Here is an 8,671-nt window from a genome sequence, read left to right on the forward strand (position 1 = left end):
TTCTGTACCTAGAAAATGCGTGCCTCTGGTTAGCAGCTGCCCTACACAAACATTTTTTACAAATCTACTGGGATAAATCCCAAATCCTCCCCCTGGATTTTGAATCCCCAAATGTTGATTAAGCTGGTATTCTCCTTGTGCATGCCAATCAGATTAAATATTTGAGCATTTAGGTTACCAGGTTCCCCGAGGAATATACTAGACTTAACCTAGAGCCTCTTTTTGCATTACTTAAAACTAAAACTCAAACTTGGTCCTGCCTTCCTCTTGGGGATATGGGATGCAGAAATCTAACTAAAATGATTCTGCTGCCCAAACTCCTTTATATGTTTTGGCATTCCCCGGTATACTTGCCACTCTGTGTATTTAAAGCAATGGACTTAACTCGTTTGTGTGGGGTAACTCCCCACACAAACTCTCAAGGCCCACTCTTAAAAACCCTACAGATATGGGTTGCACTGCCCTCCCGGACCTCAACGTTTTTTTACTTTGACAAAGAGGACAGGCAACATATCTCACATTAGCATTCCCACAATCGGCTAACCGAGTTGTCCACCCCTTTCAGATATTCCTCAGTGCCACTCAAGACCCCAATACCATAGGAGGCCGTAAGGGCTTGGTCTATCACCATTGCAAAATATACGAGCTAGTAAAACGTAGGCTAAAGACTCCTGCCACTCACACCCACACACCTCTCTGGGACAACTCACGCCTCTCATTAATTACTATACCTGACGTTGCGCTATGGATTAACCATGGGATTGTGTACTGTATCTTGCACAAGTATATAATAGCAATGGTGTCAAGTTGGTTGACATCTCTTTCCCCACTGAAAGTCTCCATGGGCATAGAATCTAAAAAGCTGATATCCACCTCTTACAGCAGTCTTCTTCAGCCGGCAGTGACTCATTTAGCCTTCCGGCTGAAGAATAGATGGGAGGCAGACCTGGGGGAACTGGAGGATGAGGAGTGGACAGACGTGCTAGCATCCTGTAAGCTGGTATCTCCAAATCAATCCAATAGGCTTACCCAGCTGTATATACTACATTTATATTACCTCACCCCTATCCGCATATCTAGGTATAAAAATGACCACTATCCTTCCTGCCCTGGATGCGGAGAGGCCATCGGCTCCTTTTACCATATATTGTGGTCCTGTTCTGTCATTCAAGCATACTGGGAACAGGGGGTCTGATTCTTACACAGCCAAATGGGCTCCCCACTGACCCTGTGCCCTAAACAGTGTTTGCTGGGGGTACTTCCAGAGCAGGAAAGTAACAGACATAAACACATTTTCCTACAGGAAATGCAGCCAGACTATTAATAGCGAGAGTGTGGCTCCAGGCCTCCTCACCCACACACTGGGACTGGATGTCGGTTGTTAATATGTCCTTACCTTATAAAAAGGTCACTTGCACACATAGAAATGCCCAATAAAGTACCACAAAATATTGGATTGTTGGCTGGATCTGGCATCTACCTCAACAGAGGAAGAACCATTGATTGATTGAGTATCATAAACCATCCCAGAGCATCTCCGCTCCCGCTTCTATGATAGTATTGATCATTATGTGCATGTGAGACTTATGGACTTATGATGACTTTTTGTGTACCTAGACATACATACATTTGATCCCTGGCATGACTTCCCTTCTGGAATCTTTTGACTGTAATACCATTTATGTTAATTTCTTGATATCTGTAAACCATTGCATTGACAATTATTGTTTGTAACAATGTCTATTAGAGTTTAATGTGTAACCCCCCCTTTTTTTTCTGTATGCCTCTTTTTATGTGTAATAAAAAGTTTGTTGGATTAAAAAAAAGTATATAGTGCCTTGGGGGTCCCCTTATAGGGCGTACACACGGTCGGACTTTGTTCGGACATTCCGACAACAAAATCCATGGATTTTTTCCGACGGATGTTGGCTCAAACTTGTCTTGCATACACACGGTCACACAAAGTTGTCGGAAAATCTGATCGTTCTGAACACGGTGACATAAAACACGTACGTCGGGACTATAAACGGGGCAGTGGCCAATAGCTTTCATCTCTTTATTTATTCTGAGCATGCGTGGCACTTTGTCCGTCGGATTTGTGTACACACGATCAGAATTTTCCGACAACGGATTTTGTTGTCGGAAAATTTTATCTCCTGCTCTCCAACTTTGTGTGTCGGAAAATCCGAAGGAAAATGTCCGATGGAGCCCACACACGGTCGGAATTTCCGACAACACGCTCCGATCGGACATTTTCCATCGGAAAATCTGACCGTGTGTACGGGGCATTAGTCTGCCTGTAAAGTGGGACATCTGTATCGTGTATCGAACCTGCTGCAGCAAAACTGACATACTGTGAGGAAAAAAGTATTTGATCCCCTGCTGATTTTGTACGTTTGGCCACTGACAAAGAAATGATCAGTCTATAATTTTAATGGTAGGTTTATTTTAACAGTGAGGGAGAGAATTACAACAAAAATATCCAGAAAAACGCATTTTAAAGAAGTTATAAAATGATTTGCATTTCAATGCGTGAAATAAGTATTTGACCCCTTCTCAAAACATGACTTAGTACTTGGTGGCAAAACACTTGTTGGCAATCACAGAGGTCAGACGTTTCTTGCAGTTGGCCATCAGGTTTGCACATATCTCAGGAGGGATTTTGTCCCACTCCTCTTTGCAGATCCTCTCCAAATCTTTAAGGTTTTGAGGCTTATATTTGGTAACTCAAACCGTCAGCTCCCTCCACATATTTTCTATGGGATTAAGGTCTGGAGACTGGCTAGGCCACTTTATGACCTTAATGTGCTTCTTGAGCCACTTTTTGGTGCCCTGGCTGTGTGTTTTGGGTCATTGTCATGCTGGAATACCCATCCACGACCCATTTTCAATGCTCTGGCTGAGGGAAGGAGGTTCTCACCCAAGATTTGAAAGTACATGGCCCACCCATTGGCAAAGTTGTCCTCTCCCCTCAGAAGAAAAACACACCCAAATCATAATGTTTCCACCTCCATGTTTAACTGTAGGGATGGTGCTCTTGGGGTCATAGGCAGCATTTCTCCTCCTCCAAACATGGTGAGTTGAGTTGATGCCAAAGAGTTTGATTTTGGTCTCATCTTAGCTTAACACTTTCACCCAGTTCTCCTCTAAATCATTTAGATGTTCATTAGCAAACTCCAGATGGGCCTGTACATGTTCTTTCTTAAGCAGGGGGACCTTGCAGGTGCTGCAGGATTTCAGTCCTTTACAGCACAGTGTGTTACCAATTCTTTTCTTGGTGACTATGGTCCCAGCTGCCTTGAGATCATTGACAAGATTCTACCGTGTAGTTCTGGGCTGATTCCTCACCGTGAAATGATTGAAATAATTATTTAATCCCCTATCAATCAGCAGGATTTCTGGCTCCCAGGTGTCTTCTATACATGTAACAAGATGAGATTAGGAGCACTCTTTTAAGGGGAGTGCTCCTAATTTCAGCTTGTTACCTGTATAAAAGACACCTGTCCACAGAAACAATCAATCAATCAGATCCCAATCTCTCCACCATGGCCAAGACCAAAGAGCTGTCCAAGGATGTCAGGGACAAGATTGTAGACCTACACAAGGCTGGAATGGGCTACAAGACCATCGCCAAGCAGCTTGGTGAGAGGGTGACAACAGTTTATTTATTTTAGGTACTTATGTAGCGCCATCAATTTACATATACATTGTACATTCACATCAGTCCCTACCCTCAAGGAGCTTACAATCTAAAGTCCCTAACTCACATTCTTATACTAAGGACAATTTAGACAGGATCCAATTAACCTACCAGCATGTCTTTGGAGTGTGGGAGGAAACCGGAGTACCTGGAGGAAACCCACAGAGGCACAGGGAGAACATGCAAACTCCAGGCAGGCAGTGTCATGGTTGGGATTCGAACCATCGGCCCTTCTTACTGCTAGGCGAAAGTGCTATCCACTACACCACTGTGCCGCCCCACAGTTGGTGCAAATATTCGCAAGTGGAAGAAACACAAAATAACTATCAATCTCCCTCGGTCTGGGGCTCTATGCAAGTTCTCACCTTGTGAAGTTTTGCGATCATGAGAATGGCATCAACTCAACTCGCCATGTTTGGAGAAGGAGAAATGCTGCCTATGACCCCAACTTAGAACACCATCCCTACAGTTAAACATGGAGTTGGAAACATTATGCTTTGGTTGTGTTTTTCTGCTAATGGGACAGGACAACTTTGCCGCATAAAAGGGACGATGGACGGGCCATGTACTGTCAAATCTTGGGTAAGAGCCCCCTTCCCTCAGCCAGATTATTGAAAATGGGTCGTGGATGGGTATTCCAGCATGACGATGACCCAAAACACACAGCCAGGGCACTGAAAAATGGCTCAAGAAGATGCACATTAAGGTCCTAGAGTGGTCTAGCCAGTCTCCAGACCTTAATCCTATAGAAAATATGTGGAGGGAGCTGAATGTTTGAGTAACCAAATGTCAGCCTCAAAACCTTAAAGACTTGAAGAGGATCTGCAAAGAGGAGTGGGACAAAATCCCTCCTGAGATATGTGCAAACCTGGTGGCCAACTGCAAGAAACGTCTGCCATCTGTGATTGCCAACAAGGGTTTTGCTACCAAGTACTAAGTCATGTTTTGCAAAGGGGTCAAATACTTATTTCATTCATTAAAATGCAAATCATTTTATAACTTTTTTTAAATGCATTTTTCTGGATATTTTTGTTGTAATTCTCTCTCTCACTGTTAAAATAAACCTTCCATTAAAATTATAGACTGATCATTTCTTTGTCAGTGGGCAAACGTACAGGGGATCAAATACTTTTTTCCCTCACTGTATATAAAGAAAAAGCATACATTTAAATTAATTTTCCCTGCAAGCTTTTTTTATTTTGTAAACAATGGCTTGGGAAGCCAGTCTATATGATGAGGCCACATTTTAGTGCACTTGGAACAAGATTCAAGGTGTTTTGGATAAATTCAGGTGTCTCTTTGGCAGGCTTTGGATGGAAATAACACAGTTTTGCACCACAGCGAGCAAGTCTTATGTGAAGAAGCCAAATTATAGTATACTCAGGGGTTAATCTGGTGTCTCTTTCCCAGACTTTGAATAGAAGTAACAGGTGCAGAAAAATTGGGCCTTGGGTGTTGGTGGTGCCTTCACACCATAACCATCACAGTTATCTTTGGCAAATGCAGGATTGGATTCTGCTCACAACAATGTCACACAGGTGTGGAAAAATTGGGCCTTGGGTGTTGGTGTTGCCTGCAACCTGTAACTCCTTACAGTTACTTATGGAGGGCACAGGACTGACACTGTGTTCAAATAATTCAGCTGATTCCTCAGTACATGATGATGGGGCTATGGCAGCAGTAGCTGTGGACAAGGAGACAGAATAGGCCACTCTGGTAAATGCGGTGGAGTGAACTAGTGTCAGCTTGGGTGATAGAGGAGAATGAGGATGGTTTAGTAAGTCAGTCCACCGCCTCCTCTGCATGTTGTGGCTGGATAGCATGGACAACATCACTAAACAGAGAAAAACGTGCCCTGCCTGGGGACAGACCACATCCACCTTTGCCTGTGGATACAGACGCTGCTGGCCCCCTCATAGTGGCATAGGAACATCCGCCTATCCTTGTTGGCCTCCCAGACATGATGCGGGGGCATATTACCCAAATTTAATAGAAACTGGAAAATGTGTGATTGGATGCACTTTATTGAATGAAAAGTGGTGTTTGTACCTCTTTAAATTGAGGACTGTCGCTGCCAGATATGTAAAATCTATAAAAAAATAAAATAAAAAAGGGGGAACACCAGCATTGTAGTCAGAAAAACTGTAGCTGACAATTAAAAAAAAAATGGGGCAGGCAAGAGACAACAAAAAACTAAATAAAAACAAAAACAAAAAAAAAAACATGCAGCAACCAAAAAAAAAAAAAAGGGTATACAGCACTAAATGTTATGTAATTCTGTGTTAAACACTGCACTACACTAACACACAACACTGACACTACACTATACTGACACACAGGGCTGGTGCTACCCGCTGCCTAGGGCCCCCGGCCACTGGTGTTCCTACTCTCTTCTCTCTGCAGCAAGCAAGTAAGTCTCAGCATCAGCAGGCAACCGCCGCTCAGTTCGCACATAGTGTCAGAGGCGCAGCGGCGGTGGAGGACTGTGTCTGTGTCCCGACTCCCGAATTAATGGAAGCAAGCAAACATTCATTGATGGGCACCCTTAGGCTGCATTGATGGGCGCTGGTAGGCTGGATTTGATGGGCGCTGATAGGCTGCATTTGATGGACTCGAACATCGGCCTCCTCCCTACTCACAATAAGTGAATACAATAACTTGCTAGTAGCAAACTGAGCCCTGTTCTATCTAACAACACACTGAAAAAGCTTTCTATGGGAAGGAACCTTTTATAGTTTGGAGTGGGACTATAAACATTGAGCCGTGATTGGACAAAGTCATCATGACTTTGTCTGGTCAGGGCTCTGACAACCAGTCAGGTGCAATGCTTCATCCGATTAGGGCCCTAGAATGCACTGCGTAGCACGCAGTGCACTGTGGGGCACTCGGCGGGCGAACATCCCGCTGAGCCCCATGCTATTTCGTTTGTTCACTGAACAGGCAAACAGGCGATCTTCGAGCCAAACTGTTGCAGGGCCCGAATCATTTGCCCAACACTAGCAGGCAGGCATCGTGATTGACTTCGATTTATATCACCGGATGAAATGATTGATAGTGTATGTACATCATGGGACATTTTTGGAGGATTTTATTTGCATTAAAGGACTTGTCAAAAGCTGTGTGTATATTATTACCATTTACTTTATTGCGTTTTTGCTGTTTTTTCTTTTTTGCTTGGGGTACTCTTTAAAATCCATTCCAGACTCATGTGGTCTAGTATTTTGGGGGGGACTCTACACACACTTTTTTCATTCAATGTATATGCTGCAAAATTGACATTTACAAAGAAAAAAAATTATACAGCTTACACTGAGGACAACTGATATTTCATTGCCAGCTTCTTTTAAAAAAAAAAGGACACAGACCCCTCCAAAAGTTTTTGGATCAACAGATTGCTTCCTCACTACCAGTCAAACACCTCTGAAAGGTGTTGTGAGCACAGATCGCTTTTCAGAGGCACGGCGGTCCTTGCCACTAGTGTAAACGAGGCTAAGGCCCTCAGAAAGGAATACAGATTAAAAGAGGATTTTTCAGCTATAACAATATTTAAAACAAATATGCTCATATTTTCTGTGGAAGTGTAGGTTCTTTAATAAACCATAAACACTAAAGATCAAAGAGGATAGCTTTGTTTCTTCCAGGTATTTACAAATGGATAAAAACATAAATGAGCAATACAAAGCCTTGAGAATGTAATGTAATCATGTATTGAGAGAATAATCAGGCTGTCATTGCAAAAACTCTCTGTTTGAAAATGAGGTTTGCTTAACTGTTATGCTAATCAAATGGCTTCAGCCAAGACTGCCAGACAACTAGCATTTTAGAAGGTTGGTATATATATATATATATATATATATATATATATATATATATATATATATATATATATATATATACAGTCAGGTCCATAAATTTCTGGGACATCTCCACAATTCTAATCTTTTTGGCTCTATACACCACCACAATGGATTTGAAATGAAACGAACAAGATGTGCTTTAACTGCAGACTTTCTGCTTTAATTTGAGGGTATTCACATCCAAATCAGGTGAATGGTGTAGGAATTACGTAATAGGATAGATTAACAATCATCCATCAAACTTTCACTTTTTAATACTAGGTTGCAAATCCTTTACAGTCAATTACAGCCTGAAGTCTGGAACGCATAGACATCACCAGACACTGGGTTTCATCCCAGGTGATGCTCTGCCAGGCCTCTACTGCAACTGTCTTCAGTTCCTGCTTGTTCTTGGGGTATTTTCCCTTTGGTTTTGTCTTCAGCAAGTGAAATGCATGCTCATTCGGATTCAGGTCAGGTGATTGACTTGGCCATTGCATAACATTCCACTTCTTTCCCTTAAAAAACTTTTTGGTTGCTTTTGCAGTATGCTTCGGGTCATTGTCCATCTGCACTGTGAAGCGCCGTCCAATGAGTTCTGAAGCATTTTGCTGAATATGAGCAGATAATATTGCCTGAAACACTTCAGAATTCATCCTGCTGCTTTTGTCAGCAGTCACATCATCAATAAATACAAGAGAACCAGTTCCATTGGCAGCCATACATGCCCACGCCATGACACTACCACCACCATGCTTCACTGATGAGGTGGTATGCTTTGGATCATGAGCAGTTCCTTTCCTTCTCCATACTCTTCTCTTCCCATCACTCTGGTACAAGTTGATCTTGGTCTCATCTTTCCATAGGATGTTGTTCCAGAACTTTGAGGGCTTTTTTAGATGTTGTTTGGCAAACTCTAATCTGGCCTTCCTGTTTTTGAGGCTCACCAATGGTTTACATCTTGTGGTGAACCCTCTGTATTTACTCTGGTGAAGTCTTCTCTTGATTGTTAACTTTGACACACATACACCTACCTCCTGGAGAGTGTTCTTGATCTGGCCACCTGTTGTGAAGGGTGTTTTCTTCACCAGGGAAATAATTATTCGGTCATCCACCACAGTTGTTTTCCGTGGTC

Source organism: Aquarana catesbeiana, linkage group LG01 (assembly GCF_042186555.1).
Source record: "Aquarana catesbeiana isolate 2022-GZ linkage group LG01, ASM4218655v1, whole genome shotgun sequence".
NCBI lineage: Eukaryota > Metazoa > Chordata > Amphibia > Anura > Ranidae > Aquarana > Aquarana catesbeiana.